Source organism: Chiloscyllium punctatum, chromosome 52 (genome assembly GCF_047496795.1).
Source record: "Chiloscyllium punctatum isolate Juve2018m chromosome 52, sChiPun1.3, whole genome shotgun sequence".
Lineage (NCBI taxonomy): Eukaryota > Metazoa > Chordata > Chondrichthyes > Orectolobiformes > Hemiscylliidae > Chiloscyllium > Chiloscyllium punctatum.
The window spans coordinates 30,292,346-30,317,784 of NC_092790.1; the positions used below are offsets into that span (position 1 = coordinate 30,292,346).

The 25,439-nt window shown below is 46.8% G+C and overlaps 1 long non-coding RNA gene across 1 annotated transcript in view; it reads right to left on the reverse strand.

Annotated features, from left to right (window-relative positions):
• LOC140470856 (uncharacterized) overlaps positions 1-12,666 on the reverse strand; it is a 30,680-nt gene extending 18,014 nt beyond the window's left edge. Inside the window, exon 1 of the long non-coding RNA XR_011956760.1 lies at positions 12,472-12,666. This is a non-coding gene — a long non-coding RNA (uncharacterized lncRNA). The remainder of the gene's footprint in view (positions 1-12,471) is intronic.
• Between the last annotated feature and the right edge of the window lie 12,773 nt (positions 12,667-25,439).

A 25,439-nucleotide genomic window follows, 5' to 3' on the forward strand; every position in this document is an offset into this window, starting at 1 on the left:
CGAGTGGAGAGTGATGTTTACACAGATGGGGGTAAGAGCTGGAGAAGATTATGGGGATGAGTAAACGTTTGGAGATACAGGAGGAGCTTACATTGACAGGGTGGGTGATAGTGACGGGAGGATGTTACATTGTTAATGAGTCTTGCAGGAACAGGACTGGGAGGAGCACAGGCATTGGAGTGGGATCTACAGATCGGGAGTGTTGCAGAGACCTGAGAGGATAACACAGATAGGGATGGTGGTAGGGTCTCCACAGACTGATGGCGTTTTAGGGACTGGAAGAGGTTTGGTCGATAGGGAGGGCTGGAAGAGCTGCAGGAGCTTATGGAGAGTTGAAGAGTTGGAGCAGTTCACAGAGGGAGGGTTCTCCAACAGGAGTAGGTCACAGATAGTGAGGGATGTGTGGCCTGAGAAAGTTAAAGAGAGGGGAGTTTTCGGGACTGGAAGATATTAAACTTAAAAGGGCAGTTGAAGAGACTGTAGCAAAAAATGCATGGAGAAGGTTACACAGATAGGGGGGTGAGTACGGACTGAAGGTGAATACACAAACATGGAGGGTTGTGTTGTTAGACGGAGCTTAGAGGGATAGGGACTGGTGTAGGGATTAACACAGATAGGGAAGGTTGTGTTTTTGGAGAAGGTTACACTGATACAGACACTGTTAGGGAGTGTTCAATGGGCTACAGAGGAGCTCAGAGAGAATGTACTATGGGGACTGGAGGAGATTACAGACACGGAGATGGCTGTCGGTTTGAAAAGAGGTTCTACAGATCCTCAGTGCTGTAAGACTGGAGGGAGGTTACAATAATAAGGGTTACCTACACTTAATGACTTTTTTGATATAGAGAAAGTCTCAGAACGGGATTGTCAAAAGGAAGTACAGACAGTACAGATGGGTTTACAGAGAGATAAAGGTTTTTGGGTTTTCAGGATGGAACAGTGATTGGGAGTGCTGTAACAAATGTCAACAGTTATAGGTAGGGTTCTAAAAGCAGGAAGAGATGACAGTCATAGCAATCATGGTAAGGACTGGAGAAGCTTACATCAGCAAGGAATGTTTTAGAAACTGTTGGAGATGACACATATAAGGAGAGTATTGGGGATGAGCTGAAAATGTGTTGCTGGAAAAGCGCAGCAGGTCAGGCAGCATCCAAGGAACAGGAGAATCGACCTTTCGGGCATCAGCCCTTCTTCAGGAAATGATTTTCAGCTCTGATCTCCAGCATCTGCAGTCCTCACTTTCTCCTCGAGTATTGGGGATGAGGCAAGGATCAAGAGACAGGGATGGTTGACAGCACTGGACAATAAACTGAATAGAATCTCCACAGTCTGGAAATAGGCCATTCGGCCCAACAAGTCCACACCAACCCCTCTAAAGAGCATCCTAACCAGACCCATCCCTCTCCCTGTCCAATAAACCCTGCATTCCTCATGGTGAACTCACCTAAACCACACTTGCCTGAATACTACAGTCAATTTATGACGGCCCATCCACGTATCATGCAAATGTTGGACTATGGCAGGAAACCAGAGCACCCGGAAGAAACCCACACAGTCGGGGGGAGAACATGCAAAGTCCATACAGACAGTTGGCCAAGGCTGGAATTGAAGCCAGATTCCAGTCACAGTGAGGCTGATTATACAGAGCACTGCAGAGATTGGACGAGGTCACAAAGTTCACAAGGGCTTTTTGGAACAGGAGGAAAATATAGTCAGGAACAGGAGAAGCTTTATAGATGATGGTGTCCATGAGAGGGACTGGAGGAGGTTAACGCAATAGGGAGGGTTGTGCATTCTCTCGACAATTACAGGTAGGGACGGTTGGGGAGACTGGATGAAGTTAGTCATACTCAGAGTTGTACACACTGAGTAATGGCAGATGGAGTTTACCTCTGATCACTGTGAGGTAATGCACTGTGGGAAGTCTCATAAGCAAAGGATATACATCATGAAGAGTAGGTCCTCCTGGAGAACTGAGTAACACCGGGACCTTGGTGGGCAAGTCCCTGGATGTCTGAAGGTGTCAGCACAGGTTGACAGGGTGGGGAAGGCACCTGAACTGGGAGCAGGAGGGGGACCCACATCCTGATGGGGCGAATTGTTAGAGCTGCTTGAGAGGATATAATCTAATCTGGCAGGGTGTTGCACCTTAAACAGTCATAAGGCCAGAAAGAAGATTGAGGTTGGTGCACAAGTTAAAGACAGCAATTTCCGCAGACAAGGCAGGCAAGAGCATAGCAGGAAATGGGGGAGGGGGAACTGATGATTAAACTGCATTTATTTCAATGCAAGGGGCCTGACAGCTAAGGAAGATAAACTCAGGGCATGGATTGGAACATGGGACTGGGATATTATAGTTATTACAGAAACACAGCTGAGGGAGGGACAGGACTGGCAGCTCATTGTTTCAAGGTGGAGATGCTACAGGAAGCATCGAAGGGGAGGCAAGAGAGGACGCGTGGTGGTGGGTTTTCATTACGTGAATCATTACATCAGTACCTAGGGAGGATATTCCTGTGGGATCACCCAGCGACGCTATGTTAGTGGAACTGAGAAATAAGAATGGGTCATCACTCTGACACGATTGTCTTACTGACCCTGAATAATCAGTGGCAGACTGAGGAACAAATATATCAAGAGATCTCAAATATCAATCATAATAATAGGCCTGTTATGGTTGGGGTTTTTAAACTTTCCAAACCTAGACTGGAACCGCCAGTGTTCAGTGTTTGCAAGGGAGGAATTTGGTAATTGTGTTCCAGAAACTCCCAATCAATATGTAAATGGCCTGAAAAGAGAAAGGGGCAAAACCTGACCTCCCCTTGGATAACAAGGTAGGGAAAGGGACTGAGGTGTGAGTGGGAAAGCATTTTGCCAAAGTGACTCAAGTCTATTAGCTTGGAAATAGCGATGGAAAAGGACAGGGCTGGTCCACAGGTTCAAGTTAAACAATGGGGCCAGGAATATTAGCCAGGAACTCTCAAAAGGTGATTGGGGAGTCTATTTGCAGGGAAAGGGAAGTCTGGCAAGTGAGGAATATTTTAAAAGTGAGATAAATTGAGCAATCACCACCTGTTTGTGTGCAGGCCAATGCTGACTGCATTCAGAAACACTGGCTGTCTACTGAGGGTCTGGTCAAGGAAAAGGGGGCACGTGTCAGGTATAGCCAGCTGGATCAAGGGAATCCCTGAGGATCACAGGGGCTGTAGGAATACACTTTGGGTAGAAATCAGGATTGCAGAAAGTGTACATGCAGAGAATGATAAGGAGAATCCAAAAGTGATTGTACAAATATATTGAGTAAAAGAGTAACTCGAGACAAAATGCTGTCCCTTAAAGATCAATGAGACCACTGATGTGTGGAACAGCAGGATATGGGTAAGACCTTAAACACATTTTTCCCTCCAGAACTTACTGTGGACAAAGACTGGGGAACTCAGGGAACAAGAGTAATACATTAGACCACATTTGGAATTCTCTGTAATTCCAGTCTCCCTGCTATAGGAAGGATGGTGTGAAATTTGAAAGTGTTCAGAAAAGATTTACAAGATGTTCCCAGGGTTGTTGCTGAATAAGCTGGGGTTATTTTCCCTGGAGCATCGGAGACTGAGTGGTGACCTGACAGAGGTTTATATAAACATGAGGGGTATGGATTTGGCAAACATTCAAGGTATTTTCCCAGGGTTTGGAGAGTCCAAAACTGGAGGGCATAGGTTTAAGGTTAAAGGGGAAAGGTTTAAACGGCACTGAAGGGACAGCTTTTTTATACACACAGAGCTGAGAGAGAAAGTAGCAGATACTGATACTATGACAACATTTAAGAGATATTTGGATGGGTGTATAAATAATAAGGGTTTAGAAGTACATGGGCCAAATGCTGGTAAATGGGATGGATTTATTTACATCTTCTGGTCAGCATCGACGAGTTGGACCAAAGGGTCTGTTTCCATGCTCTACATCTCTATGACTTGAAAAGAGTGCATGTTATAGAAGGTTTTAAAACACAAAGCTATGGAAAAACCCAGGACCTGATTAAGTGCATCACAGAACATCGTGGAGCCCCGAGCAAAGATATTTGTCCCATTGATAGCCATGTGTGATGTGCTGGAAAGGCTGGAGGGTGGCATAGTGGACAGTGAAGACGTTGTAATCGAGGATAAAGCGGATGGCCCTCAGGACAACTCCATACAACCCTGTTACGGTGGACACTGCAAGACGTGTCAGATTGTGGATATAGATACCACTATTACGTGTGGGAACACCTCCCACCTTGGACATGGCAGGTACTCATGTGACTCAGCCAACATTGTCTATCTTATACATTGCAGGCAAAAATGCCCGGAAGCATGGTACATTGGGGAAACCAAACAAAGGCTCCGACAATGGATGAATGGGCACCGCACAACGATCAACAGACAGGAGGGTTCCCTCCCAGTTGGGAAACACTTCAGTGGTCCAGGACATTCAGTCTCGGACTTTCGGGTGACCATCCTCCAAGGTGGACTTCGGGACAGGCAGCAGAGGAAAGTGGCTGAGCAGAGGCTGATAGCTAAGTTCGGTACCCATAGGGAGGGCCTCAACTGGGACCTTGGGTTCATGTCACATTACAGGTGACCACCATTGCACTACACACACACAGATATTCCTACACACACACACACACTCTCACATACACACGGACACAGGTACACACAGACGGGTACACAGACACCCACACACACTCCCACACTCACAGACTTAAGGCACTCTGCACTTCCTACACACACACTTTCTCACACTCACAGCCCCCACCCAGACAGACACACACAGACAGACAAAGACCCACAGACACACATATTTTGTGGGGTGAATTTGTACTTGCAGAATTACATTGTACTTTGCTCAAAAACTGCATGCATTCATGGAGAACTCTGAGCTCAAAAACTGCATGAATTTATGTCAAACTCTTATCTCACTTTTTAGATTAGAATCAATCTAAACATCAGGTCATAGACAGAGAACACAAGGGGCTAACACCTTCAACATATTGTCTAGCTATCACCATTGTTAACAGCTAACCCGAGAATGCAACTTTAAAAAAATGTTTTGTGATTTACCCATGAAAGAAGTGAAACTATCACTGTATTCTAAACAATGAAAGGCTTAACAGACAATCAATTTTTCAATGTATAATGTCAGTTGCATCACACTGTAAATTTTTGCTATAAATCTGTGTTACGATCGAGCCCTCCACTCTCACCTGATGAAGGAGCGTTGTTCTGAAAGCTTTCAATTAAACCTGTTGGACTATAACCTGATGTGTTATTTTTAACTCTCTTCAATATGGTAGATTGATTTGTGACACAGAGATAAAAGAAATTTAGACACCAGAGAGACGTGGTTACAGGGCGAACAAAAGGTGGACATAAATATTCAATGGATCACAACCTTGTGGAAACCCAGGAAAAATGGGTAACGCTAACAATAATGGATAACAAAGGCAGTACAGAGAAATCATTTGACCTCAGATCATGAAGTAGAGTCAGTCTGAATGTAAATTCTGGCTACTACTTGCCAAGGACACAAACAGCAGAACAGTTTTACGCCATCGAACAGCATTCCATTTCTCATCACTGCATTACACAGGAACTCATTGGAATTTTTTAACAAACACTTTGTGATAATTTTGGGAAACTTCAATATTCCCATAATCTGGGACAGTCACACTAACAACAGTGATATTGGAAGATTAGTTCAGAGAATTTTTTTTTCAGTGTTTCTTTGAATAACAAATTGTGCAACTGGCTAGGGACATAACTATCTCAGAGCGATCGTTGTGTGATGTAACTTATTGAATGAGTAATGTCACCTGGAGAGATACTCAGGGAAATTGTGATAAAGTTCAGTTTAAAGTAATATAAAGTTTTAAAGTGAATCACAGAAGGACATGCTACAACTCGAAACAAAAACAGCCAGTGACATGGGTTTGAGAGGAGAACTGACCAAGGTAAATAGGCTAAACAGATTGAAATATGTGCCTGTAAATGGACAGTGGAAAACATTTGAAAGGACAGTGTAAATCACTCAACAAAAGAACATTACACTGAAACAGACAAAACCTCAGCAAGAAATTCCCACTGGCGCCTCACTTAGGACAAAATGTATCATATTAGATTATGAGGCTTAGAAGATCACCAAAAAGTACTTAAAATCCTGAAGTGAGAGAGTGTTTTAGGAGTAAGAGTTAAAGGGATTGCAAAGGGTCTGCCAGCAAGAGTTGAGCAGTGGGAAAGGGAATCAGTGTCAGGGTTCAATGTCACAAATGGAACAGGGAGAGGTGAAGGTGCCGGAGGTGGTAAGAGTGTTACAGAGAGTGGTCAGGGCCTGAACGATGTTATAAAGCCAGTACAGTTTGCTGCAGCTGGAGGGGTTTGTAGAGGTAGAGAGGGACATATGTATTTTTATTTATTCATTCATGGGATGTGGGAGTCACTGTTAATTACCCAGAGGACAGCTCAGAGTTAGCCATATTGCAATGGGTCTGGAGTGACATGTTAGCCAGGCCAGTTTAAAATGTCAGATGGTCTACACAAAAGGAGGTCAGTGAACCAGATGTGTTCTTCCCACTGATCAACAACGCTTTTATGGTGACCTGACCAATGTCTTGTACAGATACAACATGACATCCCAAATCCTATGCTCAATGCTCTCCCCAATGGAGGTTACCACCCCAAACGCCTGCTTCACCAGCCTGTCTACCTGTGACACCACTTTCAAAGAACTGTGTACCTGCATCCCTGGGTCACTGACTGACAACACTACCCAGGGCCCGAACATTAACTGTACAGGTCCCACCCTGGTTTGTTTCACCAAAATGGAACACTTCACGTTTATCTAATTAAACTCCATCAGCTATTCTTCAGCTCACTATCTCAGCAGTACTGTCCATCCTGTTGTATCACAGATAACCTTCATCACTGTCCTGTTTACCACCAATTTCTGTGTCACCCAAAAAACTTATTTAACTTACTTAACAATATTCCCATCCAAACCATTTATCCAAATGACAAACAACAGTGGAACCACTCCACCGCTGGTCACATGCCTCTAGTCAGAAAAACAACAGCTCTCCCACAACCCTCTGTCTACAACCATCAAGCCCAATTTTCTGTCCAGTTGACTAACTCCTCCTGAACGCTATAACGTTTTACATTCATCTGAGCTAATTACTCAGCTTACCATCCGACACGTAGAACACAGAAGAGTACAGAACAAGACCCTTCGGCCATGATGACATGCCAATCTTTTATCCGACCATAAGATCAAAAATAAAAGTGGCATATAGAGTTTAGTTCAGGTAAATGCGAGGTGCTGCATTTTGGGAAAGCAAATCTTAACAGGACTTATACACTTAATGGTAAGGTCCTAGGGAGTGTTGCTGAACCAAGAGACCTTGAGGTGCAGGTTCATAGCTCCTTGAAAGTGGAGTCGCAGGTAGATAGGATAGTGAAGAAGGCGTTTGGTATGCTTTCCTTTATTAGTCAGAGTATTGAGTACAGGAGTTGAGAGGTCATGTTGCGACAGTACAACACATTGGATAGGCCACTGTTGTAATACTGCGTGCAATTTTGGTTTCCTTACTATCGGAAAGATGTTGGGAAACTTGAAACGATTCAGAAAAGATTTACAAGGAAGTTGCCAGGGCTGGAGGATTTGAGCAATAGGGAGAGGCTGAACAGACTTGGGCTGTTTTCCTTGGAGCGTCGGAGACGAAGGGGTGACATTATAGAGGTTTACAAAATTATGAGGGGCATGGATAGGGAAAAAAGACAAAGTCTTTTCCCTGGGTTTGGGGTGTCCAGAAGTAGAGGGCATAGGTTATGGATGAAAGGGGAAAGATATAAAAAAAACTAAGGGGAAACTTTTTCATGCAGAGGGTGGTATGTGTATGGAATGAGTTGCCAGAGGAAGTGGTGGAGACTGGTATAATTGCAACATTTAAGAGGTATTTGGATGGGTATATGAATAGTAGGGGTTTGGAGGGATATGGACCGGGTGCTGGCAGGTGGGACTAGATTGGGTTGGGATGTCTGGTCAGCATGGACAGGTTGGACTGAACTGTTTCCATGTTGTACATCTCTACGACTCTAACTTCCATACCCTTCATTTTATTATCATCCATGTGCCTATCCAGAAGTATATTAAATGTCCCTAATGCATCTAATTTTACCGCCACCGCTGGCAGTGCATTCCACTCAGCCACCACTCTGTATGTAACGAACCTACATCTGAATTCTCCCCTTAACCGTCAACTAATCACCCGAAAATTATACACCCTTGTAATGACTATTTATATGAGGGTTAAAAAAATCTCTCTCTATTGACTCTATCTATGACTGTCATCACCTTGTTCACCTCTACCAAGTCACCCCTCATCCTTCTTCACTCCAATGAGAAAAGCCTTCGCTCCCTCAACCTTTCTTCATAAGACATGCCCTCCAGTACAGGCAGCAACCTGGTAAATCTCCTCTTCACCCTCTCTAAAACTTCCACATCCTTCCTGCAATGAAGGGACCAAATCTGAACACAATATTCCAAGTGGGGTCGAACTAGGTCTCTATAGGGCTGCAGCATAACCTCACAGCTTTAAAACTCAATCCCCAAACTAATGAAATCCCACACAATATATTGCTTCTTAACAAGCCAATCAGCTTGGGTGGCTACTTTGAGAGATGTATGGACTTGGAACCCAAGATCCCTCTTTCCTCCACACTGCTAAAGATCCTGCCTTTAACTCTGTATTCTGCATTCAAATTCAATCTTCAAAATGAATGACTTCACACTTTTCCCAGATTGAACTCCATCTGCCATTTCTCAGCCCAACTCTGCATCCTGTCAATGTTCTGTTGCAACCTACAACAGCCCTCCACACGATCAACCACTCCACCAACCTTTGTGTCATTGGGAAACTTACTAACCCCTCTTTTAATCACACATCCAAGTCATTCCTAAACTCACAAACAGCAGAGGTCCTGTAACCTCTCCCTGCAGAAAACCACTGGTCACTGAGCACCAGGATGAATGCTTTCCATCTATCATCACCCTCTGTCTTCTGTGGGCCAGTAATCCTGTATCCAGACAGACAGGTTTCCCTGTACCCCATGCCTCTATACTTTCTGAATGAGCCATAAAGATGTTTTGTCACATTCTCTAAAGATTCAATAAGATTTGTAAGGCATGTCCTGCCCCTTACAAAACCATGCTGACTATCTCTAATCAAACTATGGTTTTCCAAGGAATAATAAATCCTGTCTCCCAGAGACCTCTCCAATAATCTGCATACCACAGACATAAGACTGACAGGTGTGCAATTCCCAGGATATTCCCTTTCCTGAACAAGGGAATAATATTTTCCTGCCTCCAATCATCTGCTCTGACTCCAGTGGACAGTGAGGCTGCAAAGGTCATCACCAGGTGCTCAGTAATCCACTCCCTCGGTTCCTGTAGTAACTTTCGACGCATCCAGTCTGGTTCAGCGACTTATCTGTCCTTATCTTTTACAAAATTCTCAGCACATCCTCCTTCTTAACATCCACCTGTTCACGTACATTAGCCTGTTTCACGCTGTCCTCACAAACGACAAGACCCTTCTCAGCAGTGAATACTGAGGCATAGTATTCATTAAGGACCTCCCCTACCTCCTGTGACTCCAGGCACAAGTTCCTTTCACTATCCCTGACCGGCCCTATCCTCACTCTGGCCTTGCTCTTGTTCCTCGCATAAATGGAGAATGCCTCACGGTTTTCCTTCATCCTTCCCAACAATGCTTTTTCATGCACCCTTCTAGTTGCCCTAAGTCCATCTCTTGGTTCTTTCCTGGTACCTTCAGAGAATCCCTACTGTGTGGAAACGGACCATTTGGCCCAACACCTCCATATCAACCCTCCAAACAATATCCAACCCAGCCCCATTCCCCCACCCTATTACTCTCCATTTGCACTGACTAATGCACCAAACCTACCCATCCCTAAACACTATGGGTAATTTAGCAAGGCTAAGCCACCAAACTGGCACATCTTTGGGCTGTGGGGGGGAAACCGGAGCACCTGGAGGAAACCCACAGGGAGAATGCGCAAACTCCCCACAGACAGTCGCCTAAGGCTGTAATCGAAATGGAGTCCGTGGTGCTATGAGGTAGCAGTGCTAACCACTGAGACACCGTGCCATCCAATGTAACTCTCTGGAACCCTGTCTGATCCTTGCTTCCTCGACCTTAAGTAAGCTTCCTTCTTCCTCTTGATTAGATGCTAAAGTCCATGTAGACAACGTTGACTGCTCTGCCTTCATCTATCTTTGGCCACCTCCTCGAAGAGTCAATCCTGTTTGTGAAACGTGGTTTTCCACTCACAAAGCCATGCTGACCATCTCGAATCAGCCCTTGCCTTTGTAAATGTAAGGAGGTCCTTTCCCTCAGAATCTCCTCCAACAACTTCCCCATCACTGGGCTCACTGGGCTGTAATTTCCTGGCTTTTCCCTGCAGTCCTTCAGTGATGGGACAGCGTTAGCCAACCTCCAGACTTCCAACATCTATCTGTGCCTGTTGATAATATACATATCTCTGTAAGGGATACTGCAATCTCTTCCCTAGCTTCCCACAATATTCTAGGATCGACCTAATGAGCTACTGAGGACTGATCTACCTTTATTTGTTTTAAGATTCCAGCACTTTCTCTTCTCTGTTGAGGATTCTTTCCAAGACATCACTATTTATTTCCCCACGTTCCCGAGCTTCCATGTCTTTCTCCACAGTAAATACTGACAACACTATTTTGTCTAATATCTCACCCATCTCCTCTGGTTCCACACATGGGTGACATTATTGATCTTTAAGGGGCCCTATTCTCTCCCAAGTTACTCTTTCGCCCTTATTGAAACTTTCATAAAGGCTTCTGATAATTCAAATACACCATATCCCCTATACCAGTACACCCCTCCTACACCCTTACAATTCTGCCATTTATATTCACACCAACAAATTCAATCCAACAGGCTCGTTGCTGTATCAGTCGGCATGGAGACCACTGTCACACACAGTTACTGTATTGCCCTTGCCATAAGTACATTCAGTGTCCCGACTGTCACTATATTGACATTCCCATCACTGTTTGGTGCCTACAAAAGAATTCCTGATAACAGTTGCTGCTACTTGCTTATTCTCAGCTCTACTTTTCATATTCAGATCTACATGACTGTCTCATTAATGCATTAACCTCATGCTTCCTTCATAACTTGTTGGCTTTTTGCCTAGTCTGCCTATTGGGACGAGATTGGGTTGGGATAGCTGCACAGCGTGGATGGGTTGGACCGAAGGGTCGGTTTCCATGCTGCGCATCTCTCCGACTCTATGACTCTATCCCAACAACTCTTCAGTATTCACTTCCCAGCGATGGTCATTCTGCAGCTTCATTTCCAGAATGACAGTTCCATCATATCTGTTCACTGTCATTCCATCTTCCTTATGGCGAATACAGGGAGTCATTCCTCAGTAGTGGGGGGTTGAACAGATGAGTAGAGTTTACAGAGATAGGGAGGCTTACGGGGGCTCAAGCATGTTAAGAGTTATACAGAGTTACATCTGTTCAAGAATGTCAGTGGGACAAAGGGATTTTGGGATTGAAGGAATTTACAGAGATCGAGGGAGCTGGATTAGATTCTGGAGATAGGGATGGAGATAGGAAGAGGCAGGCAGACTGAGAAGCACAGACAGGGGGCTGTTTCATCTCGGAGATTATTGTGTATACTAACAGAGATATGGAAGGTTGTCTTGACTGAAGACATTTACAGATATAAGAAGGCTTCTGGGCTCTGGAGGCTACATAGATAGGAAGGCAATGGAGAATGCCAGGTTACTGGGTTGGAGACAGTTACACAAATGGGGAGCGTTGCACAAACTGAAAGAGGTTCCTATGGTCGGGAGGGGTATGGTGTCGGGAATGAGGGTGAAATTTAACAAGATAAAGATCAAAGAATTGGAGAAGGATAAGGAGATTACAAATTTTTCACAGCTAAGGAAGGGTTGTAGGAGCTGGAGAAGGTTACATAGGTAGGTACCGATGGGGTGGTTAAAGACAAATACATGGAGGGTGGTATTGGTGGGAGAAGCTTACAGGGATAGACAGGCCTGTTAGGGTTTACAGGGATGAAGGAATTTAGTATCTACTGCAGAAGGTTAGGGATTAGGGTGTTAGGGACTGGAGAACCTGACAGAGACAGAGACAAAGACACATAGAATGATGCGGACTAGAGGAGATTCCAAACAGAGGAAGCATTATCGGGACTGGAGAATATTACAGAGATCACTAAAACAGCATAGGCCAGGATTGATGCCTGCGATCCCCTGTGCTGTCGCATTGAGGACCAGTACAGAAGAGATGAAAGCAGGACCCTCACAAGATGGTGGGAATGAAGCCTAGAATGTTGTTGTTCCTTACCCAGCTCTGTATCTATGTCCGGTCTTCCAAGTCTGAATATAGAAGTCTACTACCTCCACCCTGTGCTGTTTACTGTGAGCGATCTTAACAACTGCAGGAATTACTGAAGGTTCCAGATCTCCTTCTCCATCTCTCTCTGGCTGACCAACCAGTTTCAATGAGGTGATGGATGAGACAGGAGTTAGGAACATCCTGATGACCTGCATGAGACAGAAATAGACAGAATGGGAAAGTAGACTGATGCAATGAGGAGAACACATGCAGAGTGGCGCTGAGTGCAGCAGAGATCTCGATAATCCCAGTCTCCATCCCTTGCCTGTGCTGCTGCATCTCTCTGGAATGGACAATTCTGTTGACTCAGGATCTCAGACCATCTGTAAGAGGGAGAAATGCTGACAGAGGCAGTAAATAGACCCACACAGCGAGGGATACCAGATGGAGAGATACTGAGTGATAGCACATTATTAGACAGTGCATTAACAGGGAATTGTTTGAATTTGTAAAAAAGGCACTGGAATAATTGTGAGGGGATTCAACCTTCCTATCTCATCATCTCTTTGGCAGTGGCTCACAGATGAGGCTGACTCTCTCCCACTCTCAGTGGGGATGGGGGAGTCTGGAGTTGGCTGTCCAGACCGATGTGGCCTTCCACAGACTCTGTTACACTTGAGGCAGAAGGTGGACATGGAAAGGGGGTGGGTGGGGTGGAGGTGTGACAGCGCGCTCCTTGTGCTGTTTTCTCCTGGATTCCCGTTTTCCCCACAGAAAGTCTCGAGGTGCTCAACACCTTCCCAATGCTCTTTCCCCACTTCAGACGGTCTTGGCCGATTTGATTAAGAGATGAAAAAGAACCGATCAATTCTGAAGTAACTAACATTTAGAAATGTGGAGGAGTGCAGTAGGAAGAGGAAACATTGCCAGTGTTAAATCAGAGTAGTGGAACAGGGAGGATTGAAGGTGTTGGAGGTGGTGAGAGTGTTACAGAGAGGGGCAAAGGCCTGAACAACATTACAAAGCCAGTACGGATTGCTGCAGCTAGAGATGTTTGCAAAGGTAAGGATAGACATATGTATTTTTCATTGATTCATTCACGGCCTGAGGATGTCACCAGTTGGACCAGCATACATTGCCCTCCTGCTAATTGCCCAGAGGCAGCTCAGAGTCAGCCATATTGCTGTGTGACTGGAGTCACATGTGAGCCAGACCAGGTAAGAATGTCAGATATCCCTCACTAAAGGACATACGTGAACAAGTTGATTTTTACCAGATAATCAACAATGTTTATACAGAGGCCTCACTAATGTCCTGTACACCATGACATCCCAACTCCTACTCTCAATGCTCTGCCCAATGAAGGGTGACCATCCCAAACACCTGCTTCACCAGCCTGTCTACCTGTGACGCTACTTTCAAAAAACTGTGTACCTGTGTCCCTGGGTCACTGATTGACAACAGTACCCAGGGCCCAAACATTAATTGTACAAGTCCAGCCTGGTCTGCTTTACCACAATACAACTTCTTGGATTTCTCCACCTGTTATTCCTAACCTCACTGGTCCAGCAGTACTGTTGATTCCTTTGTACTCTTCGATAACCCTCTTCACTGTCCACATTATCACCAATTTCAGTCTCACTCACAAACTTGCTAACCATGACTCCGATACTATCATCCAAACTGTTTATATAAATGATGCACAACAGTGACCCAGCACCGAACCCTATAGTACACCGTTGGTCACAGGCCTGCAGTTTGAGCAGTAACCCTCTATGAACATGCTCTGTCTCCTACCGTCAATCCTGTTTTGTATCCAGTTAGTGAGCGCTCCCTGGTTATGTGCGATCTAAACTTACGATCCAGTCTGCCATGCAGAACCTTGTCAAAGGCCTTGCTAAAGTTCATGTGGACATCATGTACTGGTCAGCTTTGACCTCTCACTTGTCTACCTCAACACTCAGGTTTGAGGCATGATTTCCCGTGCACAAAGCCATGCTGATGATCATTAATCTGTCCTTACCTTTCCAAATGCACGATGATCGTTTCTCTCAGAATTTCGTCCAACACCTTATCACCCTGCCATCAGTCTCACTGGTCCGTAGTAGCTCTCGATGCTACAAATATCTCTGGAAGGGGCCCTGTAATTTCTTCCCTTGCTTCTCACAAGGCGCTGGGATGCATCTGACCATGTCCCAAGGTTTTATCTAACTTATTGCATTTTAAGACATCCAGCACCTCCTGTTCTCCAATGTGAACTCTTTTCAAGACATCACGATGTATTTTCCCAAGTTTCCGAGCTTCCATGTCTTTCACCACAGTAAATCCAAAAACAAAATATGTGTTCAGTATCTCACCCATCAGCAGTGATTCCACACAGACAGCCTCATTGACCTTTCAGGGGCCCTATTCTCTCACGAGCTAAGATTTAGCCCCTGTGAAAATTTGTCAAAATGCTTCTGAAATTTCAAATATCCCTCTACCGCAACTAGCCTCCCCCAACCTTATCTATTCTGCATTTATGGTCACACCAAAATATACAATCCAAAAGATTTAAAAATATTCCACTTTTATAAAATCATACAGATCCCAATGTTTCTAAACATCCAGTTATCAATTATTGTCATATCCTTTAAAACACATTCCAGCACGTTCCTGACTTACTGTCAGACTAACAAGGTTTGGTTTCAGACTGACTGCACAAAGGATTTTGGGAATCCTTGTGTATCAATCTGAAACAGGTAGCTTACAGGATCAGCAGGTCATAGAGAAGGCAAATCAAATGTTGTCATTTATTACAAAGGGAATGGAGTCTAAAAATAGGGGGGTCTTGCTAAAACGATGCAAGGTACAAGTCAGACCACACCTAGATTATAATGAATAGTATGTGTGCCCTAAGGAAAGACATTCTTGTGTTGGAGGCAGGCCAGGGAAGGTTCACTCGGCTGATCCAGGAGATGGCGGGATTTTCCAATGAGAAGAGGTGGAGTAGATTGCCCTTGAACCGAATGGGATTTTGAAGAATGGGAAAGAAATTGAATGAAACATCCAGGACTCTGAGGGGCTTTGACAGGGTGGATGCCGTGAAGTTAGAAACTAGAACAGTACAGCAGAGTAATAGGCCCTTCGGCCCACCATGGCTGTGCTGACAATGATGCTTTTCTAAACTAATCCCATCTGCCTGCACATGGGCGATATCCCTCTATTCTCTGCCTGTTCATGTTTCTGTCTACATGCCCTTCAAAACTTTGCTCTTATTTCCACCTCTCCCACCTCCTGAACAGCTTCCACCCTCTCGGTAAAGACAACTGGTCTCATTCATCTCACTTAAAACTTCTCACTCTCACCTTAAACCGATGCGCCCTAATATTTGATATTTCTACATTGGAAGAAGGATTCCAATTATCCACACTATTCACGCCTCTCCTAATGCTATATACCTGTACCAGGTCACCCCTCAGTCTCCGATACTCACGCAAAACAATCCAACTGCCACCCAGGGAAGAGCAGACTGACCCCACTCTGTCAATGTAACACACCCAGGGAAGAGCAGACTGACCCCACTCTGTCAATGTAACCCACCCAGGGAAAAGCAGACTGACCACACTCTGTCAATGTAACACACCCAGGGAAGAGCAGACTGACCCCACTGTGTCAATGTAACACACCCAGGGAAGACCAGACTGACCTCACTCTGTCAATGTAACACACCCAGGAAAGAGCAGACTGACCCTACTCTGTCAATGTAACACACCCGGGGAAGAGCAGACTGACCCCACTCTGTCAATGTAACCCACCAGGGAAGACCAGACTGACCCCACTCTGTCAAAGTAAGCCACCCAGGGAAGAGCAGACTGACCCCACTCTGTCAATGTAACACACCCAGGGAGGAGCAGACTGATCACATTCTGTCAATGTAACACACCCAGGGAAGATCAGATTGATCCGACTCATTCAATGTAACACACCCAGGGAGGAGCAGACTGACCTCACTCTGTCAATGTAACACACCCAGGGAAGAGCAGACTGAACCCACTCTGTCAATGTAACACACCCAGGGAAGAACAGACTGACCCGACTCGGTCAGTGTAACACACCCAGGGAAGAGCAGACTGACCCCACTCTGTCATTGTAACCCACCCAGGGAAGACCAGACTGACCTCAGTCTGTCTATGTAACACACCCAGGGAAGAGCAGATTGACCCCACACTGTCAGTGGAACACACCCATGGAAGAGCAGACTGACCCCACTCTGTCAGTGGAACACACCCAGGGAAGAGCAGACTGACCCCAATCTGTCAATGTAACACACCCAGGGAAGAGCAGACTGACCCCACTCTGTCAATCTAACACACCCAGGGAAGAGCAGACTGACCCCACTCTGTCAATTTACCACACCCAGGGAAGAGCAGACTGACACCACTCTGTAAATGTAACTCACCCAGAGAAGGGCAGACTGACTCCACTCTATCAATGTAACACACCCAGGGAAGAGCAGACTGACCGCACTCTATCAATGTTCGACACCCAGGGAAGAGCAGACTGACACTACTCTGTCAATGTAACACACCCAGGGAGGAGCAGACTGACCCCACACTGTCAATGTAACACACCCAGGGAAGAGCAGACTGACCCAATATGTCAATGTAACACACCCAAGGAAGAGCACACTGACCTCACTCTGTCAATGTAACACAACCAGGGATGAGCAGACTGACCTCATTCTGTCAATGTAACACACCCAGGGAAGAGCAGACTGAACCCACTCTGTCAGTGGAACACACCCAGGGAAGAGCAGACTGACCCCAATCTGTCAATGTAACACACCCAGGGAAGAGCAGACTGACCCCACTCTGTCAATCTAACACACCCAGGGAAGAGCAGACTGACCCCACTCTGTCAATTTACCACACCCAGGGAAGAGCAGACTGACACCACTCTGTAAATGTAACTCACCCAGGGAAGAGCAGACTGAACCCACTCTGTCAATATAACACACCCAGAGAAGATCAGATTGACCCGACTCTATCAATGTAACATACCCAGGGAAGAGCAGACTGACCCAATCTGTCAATGTAACACACCCAAGGAAGAGCACACTGACCTCATTCTGTCAATGTAACCCACCCAGGGAAATGCAGACTGACCCCACTCTGTCAATGTAACACACCCAGGGAAGAGCAGCATGACCCCACTCTGTCAATCTAACACACCCAGGGAAGAGCAGACTGACCCCACTCTGTCAATCTAACACACCCAGGGAAGAGCAGACTGACCCCACTCTGTCAAAGTAAGACACGCAGGGAAGAGCAGACTGACACTACTCTGTCAATGTAACACACCCAGGGAGGAGCAGACTGACCCCACACTGTCAATGTAACACACCCAGGGAAGAGCAGACTGACCCAATATGTCAATGTAACACACCCAAGGAAGAGCACACTGACCTCACTCTGTCAATGTAACACAACCAGGGAAGAGCAGACTGACCTCATTCTGTCAATGTAACACACCCAGGGAAGAGCAGACTGAACCCACTCTGTCAATATAACACACCCAGAGAAGATCAGATTGACCCGACTCTATCAATGTAACATACCCAGGGAAGAGCAGACTGACCCAATCTGTCAATGTAACACACCCAAGGAAGAGCACACTGACCTCATTCTGTCAATGTAACCCACCCAGGGAAAAGCAGACTGACCCCACTCTGTCAATGTAACACACCCAGGGAAGAGCAGACTGACCCCACTCTGTCAATCTAACACACCCAGGGAAGAGCAGACTGACCCCACTCTGTCAATCTAACACACCCAGGGAAGAGCACACTGACTTCACTCTGTCAATGTAACAGACCCAGGGAAGAGCACACTGACCTCACTCTGTCAATGTAACACACCCAGGGAAGAGCAGACTGAACCAATCTGTCAATGTAACACACCCATTGAAGAGCAGACTGACCCCATTCTGTCAATCTAACACACCCAGGGAAGAGCAGACTGATCACATTCTGTCAATGTAACACACCCAGGGAAAAGCAGACTGAACCCACTCTGTCAATGTAACCCACCCAGGGAAGAGCAGACTGACCCCACTCTTTCAATCTAACACACCCAGGGAAGAGCAGACTGATCACATTCTGTCAATGTAACACACCCAGGGAAGAGCAGACTGAACCCACTCTGTCAATGTAACACACCCAGGGAAGAGCAGACTGACCCCACTCTGTCAATCTAACACACCCAGGGAAGAGCAGACTGACCACACTCTGTCAACGTAACACACACAGGGAAGATCAGACTGACCCCACTCTGTCAATGTTACATACCCAGGAAAGAGCAGACTGACCCCACTCTGTCAATCTAACACACCCAGGGAAGAGCAGACTGACCCCACTCTGTCAATTTACCACACCCAGGGAAGAGCAGACTGACCCCACTCAATCAATGTAAGACACGCAGGGAAGAGCAGACTGACACTACTCTGTCAATGTAACACACCCAGGGAAGAGCAGACTGACCCCACTCTATCAATGTAAGACACGCAGGGAAGAGCAGACTGACCCCACACTGTCAATGTAACACACCCAGGGAAGAGCAGACTGACCCAATATGTTAATGTAACACACCCAAGGAAGAGCACACTGACCTCACTCTGTCAATGTAACACAACCAGGGAAGAGCAGACTGACCTCACTCTGTCAATGTAACACACCCAGGGAAGAGCAGAGTGAACCCACTCTGTCAATATAACACACCCAGAGAAGATCAGATTGACCCCACTCTATCAATGTAACATACCCAGGGAAGAGCAGACTGACCCAATCTGTCAATGTAACACACCCAAGGAAGAGCACACTGACCTCATTCTGTCAATGTAATCCACCCAGGGAAAAGCAGACTGACACCACTCTGTCAATCTAACACACCCAGGGAAGTGCAGACTGACCTCAACCTGTCAATCTAACACACCCAGGGAAGAGCACACTGACCTCACTCTGTCAATGTAACAGACCCAGGGAAGAGCACACTGACCTCACTCTGTCAATGTAACACACCCAGGGAAGAGCAGACTGACCCCATTCTGTCAATCTAACACACCCAGGGAAGAGCAGACTGATCACATTCTGTCAATGTAACACACCCAGGGAAAAGCAGACTGAACCCACTCTGTCAATGTCACCCACCCAGGGAAGAGCAGACTGACCCAACTCTTTCAATCTAACACACCCAGGGAAGAGCAGACTGATCACATTCTGTCAATGTAACACACCCAGGGAAAAGCAGACTGAACCCACTCTGTCAATGTAACACACCAAGGGAAGAGCAGTACGACCCCACTCAGTCAATGGAACACACCCAGGGAAAAGCAGACTGAACACACTCTGTCAATATAACACACCCAGGGAAGAGCAGACTGACACCACTCTGTCAATCTAACACACCCAGGGAAGAGCAGACTGACCACACTCTGTCAACGTAACACACACAGGGAAGATCAGACTGACCCCACTCTGTCAATGTAACACACCCAGGGAAGAGCAGACTGACCCCACTCTGTCAATCTAACACACCCAGGGAAGAGCAGACTGACCCCACTCTGTCAATTTACCACACCCAGGGAAGAGCAGACTGACACCACTCTGTAAATGTAACTCACCCAGAGAAGGGCAGACTGACCCCACTCTATCAATGTAACACACCCAGGGAAGAGCAGACTGACCCCACTCTCTCAATGTAACACACCCAGGGAAGAGCAGACTGACACCACACTCTCAATGTAGCACACCCAGGGAAGAGCAGACTGACCCAATATGTCAATGTAACACACCCAAGGAAGAGCACACTGACCTCACTCTGTCAATGTAACACAACCAGGGAAGAGCAGACTGACCTCATTCTGTCAATGTAACACACCCAGGAAAGAGCAGACTGAACCCACTCTGTCAATATAACACACCCAGAGAAGATCAGATTGACCCCACTCTATCAATGTAACATACCCAGGGAAGAGCAGACTGACCCCACTCTGTCAATGTAACACACCCAGGGAAGAGCAGACTGACCACACTCTGTCAACGTAACACACACAGGGAAGATCAGACTGACCCCACTCTGTCAATGTAACACACCCAGGGAAGAGCAGACTGACCCCACTCTGTCAATCTAACACACCCAGGGAAGAGCAGACTGACCCCACTCTGTCAATTTACCACACCCAGGGAAGAGCAGACTGACACCACTCTGTAAATGTAACTCACCCAGAGAAGGGCAGACTGAGCCCACTCTATCAATGTAACACACCCAGGGAAGAGCAGACTGACCCCACTCTATCAATGTAACACACCCAGGGAGGAGCAGACTGACACCACACTCTCAATGTAGCACACCCAGGGAAGAGCAGACTGACCCAATATGTCAATGTAACACACCCAAGGAAGAGCACACTGACCTCACTCTGTCAATGTAACACACCCAAGGAAGAGCACACTGACCTCATTCTGTCAATGTAATCCACCCAGGGAAAAGCAGACTGACCCCACTCTGTCAATGTAACACACCCAGGGAAGAGCAGACTGACCCCACTCTGTCAATCTAACACACCCAGGGAAGAGCAGACTGACCCCACTCTGTCAATCTAACACACCCAGGGAAGAGCACACTGACCTCACTCTGTCAATGTAACAGACCCAGGGAAGAGCACACTGACCTCACTCTGTCAATGTAACACACCCAGGGAAGAGCAGACTGAACCAATCTGTCAATGTAACACATCCAGTGAGGTGTAGACTGACCCCATTCTGTCAATCTAACACACCCATGGAAGAGCAGACTGATCACATTCTGTCAATGTAACACACCCAGGGAAAAGCAGACTGAACCCACTCTGTCAATGACACCCACCCAGGGAAGAGCAGACTGACCCAACTCTTTCAATCTAACACACCCAGGGAAGAGCAGACTGATCACATTCTGTCAATGTAACACACCCAGGGAAAAGCAGACTGAACCCACTCTGTCAATGTAACACACCAAGGGAAGAGCAGTACGACCCCACTCAGTCAATGGAACACACCCAGGGAAAAGCAGACTGACCCCACTCTGTCAATATAACACACCCAGGGAAGAGCAGACTGACCCCACTCTGTCAATCTAACACACCCAGGGAAGAGCAGACTGACCACACTCTGTCAACGTAACACACACAGGGAAGATCAGACTGACCCCACTCTGTCAATGTAACACACCCAGGGAAGAGCAGACTGACCCCACTCTGTCAATCTAACACACCCAGGGAAGAGCAGACTGACCCCACTCTGTCAATTTACCACACCCAGGGAAGGGCAGACTGACCCCACTCTATCAATGTAACACACCCAGGGAAGAGCAGACTGACCCCACTCTATCAATGTAAGACACGCAGGGAAGAGCAGACTGACACTACTCTGTCAATGTAACACACCCAGGGAAGAGCAGACTGACCCAATATGTCAATGTAACACAACCAGGGAAGAGCAGACTGACCTCATTCTGTCAATGTAACACACCCAGGGAAGAGCAGACGGAACCCACTCTGTCAATATAACACACCCAGAGAAGATCAGATTGACCCCACTCTATCAATGTAACATACCCAGGGAAGAGCAGACTGACCAAATCTGTCAATGTAACACACCCAAGGAAGAGCAGACTGACCTCATTCTGTCAATGTAACCCACCCAGGGAAAAGCAGACTGACGCCACTCTGTCAATGTAACACACCCAGGGAAGAGCAGACTGACCCCACTCTGTCAATGTAACACACCCAGGGAAGAGCAGACTGACCCCACTCTGTCAATCTAACACACCCAGGGAAGAGCACACTGACCTCACTCTGTCAATGTAACAGACCCAGGGAAGAGCACACTGACCGCACTCTGTCAATGTAACACACCCAGGGAAGAGCAGACTGAACCAATCTGTCAATGTAACACACCCAGTGAAGAGCAGACTGACCCCATTCTGTCAATCTAACACACCCAGGGAAGAGCAGACTGATCACATTCTGTCAATGTAACATACCCAGGGAAAAGCAGACTGAAAACACTCTGTCAATGTCACCCACCCAGGGAAGAGCAGACTGACCCAACTCTTTCAATCCAACCCCCCCCCATGGAAGAGCAGACTGATCACATTCTGTCAATGTAACACACCCAGGGAAAAGCAGACTGAACCCACTCTGTCAATGTAACACACCCAGGGAAGAGCAGTACGACCCCACTCAGTCAATGGAACACACCCAGGGAAAAGCAGACTGACCCCACTCTGTCAATATAACACACCCAGGGAAGAGCAGACTGACCCCACTCTGTCAATCTAACACACCCAGGGAAGAGCAGACTGAACACACTCTGTCAACGTAACACACACAGGGAAGATCAGACTGACCCCACTCTGTCAATGTAACACACCCAGGGAAGAGCAGACTGACCCCACTCTGTCAATCAAACACACCCAGGGAAGAGCAGACTGACCCCACTCTGTCAATGTAACACAACCAGCGAAGAGCAGACTGACCTCACTCTGTCAATATAACCCATGCAGGGAAGAGCAGACTGACCCCACTCTGTCAATTTAACACACCCAGGGAAGTGCAGACTGGCCTCACTCTGTCAATGTAACACAACCAGGGAAGAGCAGACTAACCCCAATCTGCCAATATAACACACCCAATTAAGAGCAGACTGACCCCACTCTGTCAATGTAACACACCCAGGGAAGAGCAGACTGATCCTACTCTGTCAATATAACACACCCAGGGAAGAGCAGACTGAACCCACTCTGTCAATGTAACACACCCAGGGAAGAGCAGACTGACCCCACTCTGTCAATGTAACACAACCAGGGAAGAGCAGACTGAACCCACTCTGTCAATGTAACACACCCAGGGAAGTGCAGACTGGCCTCACTCTGTCAATGTAACACACCCAGGGAAGTGCAGACTGATCACATTCTGTCAATGTAACATACCCAGGGAAAAGCAGACTCACCGCACTCTGTCAATGTAACACACCCAGGGAAGAGCAGACTGAACCCACGCTGTCAATGTAACACACCCAGGGAAGTGCAGACTGGCCTCACTCTGTCAATGCAACACAAACAGGGAAGAGCAGAATAACCGCAATCTGTCAATGTAACACACCCAGGTAAGAGCAGACTGACCTCACTCTGTCAATGTAACACACCCAGGAAGAGCAGACTGACCCCACTCAGTCAATGTAACACACCCAGGGAAGAGCAGACTGACCACATTCTGTCAATGTAAGACACCCAGGGAAAAGCAGACTGACCACACTCTGTCAATGTAACACACCCAGGGAAGAGCACACTGACCTCACTCTGTCAATGTAACGCAACCAGGGACGAGCAGACTGACCTCACTCTGTCAATGCAACGCACCCAGGGAGGAGCAGACTGAACCAATCTGTCAATGTAACACACCCAGGGAAGCGCAGACTGACCCCACTCTGTCAATATTACATACCCAGGGAAGAACAGACTGACCACATTCTGTCAATGTAACACACCCAGGGAAAAGCAGACTGACCCCACTCTGTCAATCTAACACACCCAGGGAAAAGCAGACTGACCCCACTCTGTCAATGTAACACACCCAGGGAAAAGCAGACTGATCCCACTCTGTCAATGTAACACACCCAGGGAAGAGCAGACTGAACCCACTCTGTCAATCTAACACACCCAGGGAAGAGCAGACTGACCTCACTCTGTCAATGTAACACAACCAGGGAAGAGTAGACTGACCCCACTCTGTCAATGTAACCCACCCAGGAAAGAGCAGAGTCACCCAACTCTGTCAATGTAACACACCCAGGGAAGAGCAGTACGACCCCACTCTGTCAATGTAACACACCCAGGGAAGAGCAGACTGACCCAATATGTCAATGTAACACACCCAAGGAAGAGCACACTGACCTCACTCTGTCAATGTAACACAACCAGGGAAGAGCAGACTGAACCCACTCTGTCAATGTAACACACCAAGGGAAGAGCAGTACGACCCCACTCAGTCAATGGAACACACCCAGGGAAAAGCAGACTGACCCCACTCTGTCAATATAACACACCCAGGGAAGAGCAGACTGACCCCACTCTGTCAATCTAACACACCCAGGGAAGAGCAGACTGACCACACTCTGTCAACGTAACACACACAGGGAAGATCAGACTGACCCCACTCTGTCAATGTAACACACCCAGGGAAGAGCAGACTGACCCCACTCTGTCAATCTAACACAACCAGGGAAGAGCAGACTGACCCCACTCTGTCAATTTACCACACCCAGGGAAGGGCAGACTGACCCCACTCTATCAATGTAACACACACAGGGAAGAGCAGACTGACCCCACACTATCAATGTAACACACGCAGGGAAGAGCAGACTGACACTACTCTGTCAATGTAACACACCCAGGGAAGAGCAGACTGACCCAATATGTCAATGTAACACACCCAAGGAAGAGCACACTGACCTCACTCTGTCAATGTAACACAACCAGGGAAGAGCAGACTGACCTCATTCTGTCAATGTAACACACCCAGGGAAGAGCAGACTGAACCCACTCTGTCAATATAACACACCCAGAGAAGATCAGATTGACCCCACTCTATCAATGTAACATACCAAGGGAAGAGCAGACTGACCAAATCTGACAATGTAACACACCCAAGGAAGAGCAGACTGACCTCATTCTGTCAATGTAACCCACCCAGGGAAAAGCAGACTGACCCCACTCTGTCAATGTAACACACCCAGGGAAGAGCAGACTGACCCCACTCTGTCAATCTAACACACCCAGGGAAGAGCAGACTGACCCCACTCTGTCAATCTAACACACCCAGGGAAGAGCACACTGACCTCACTCTGTCAATGTAACACACCCAGGGAAGAGCACACTGACCTCACTCTGTCAATGTAA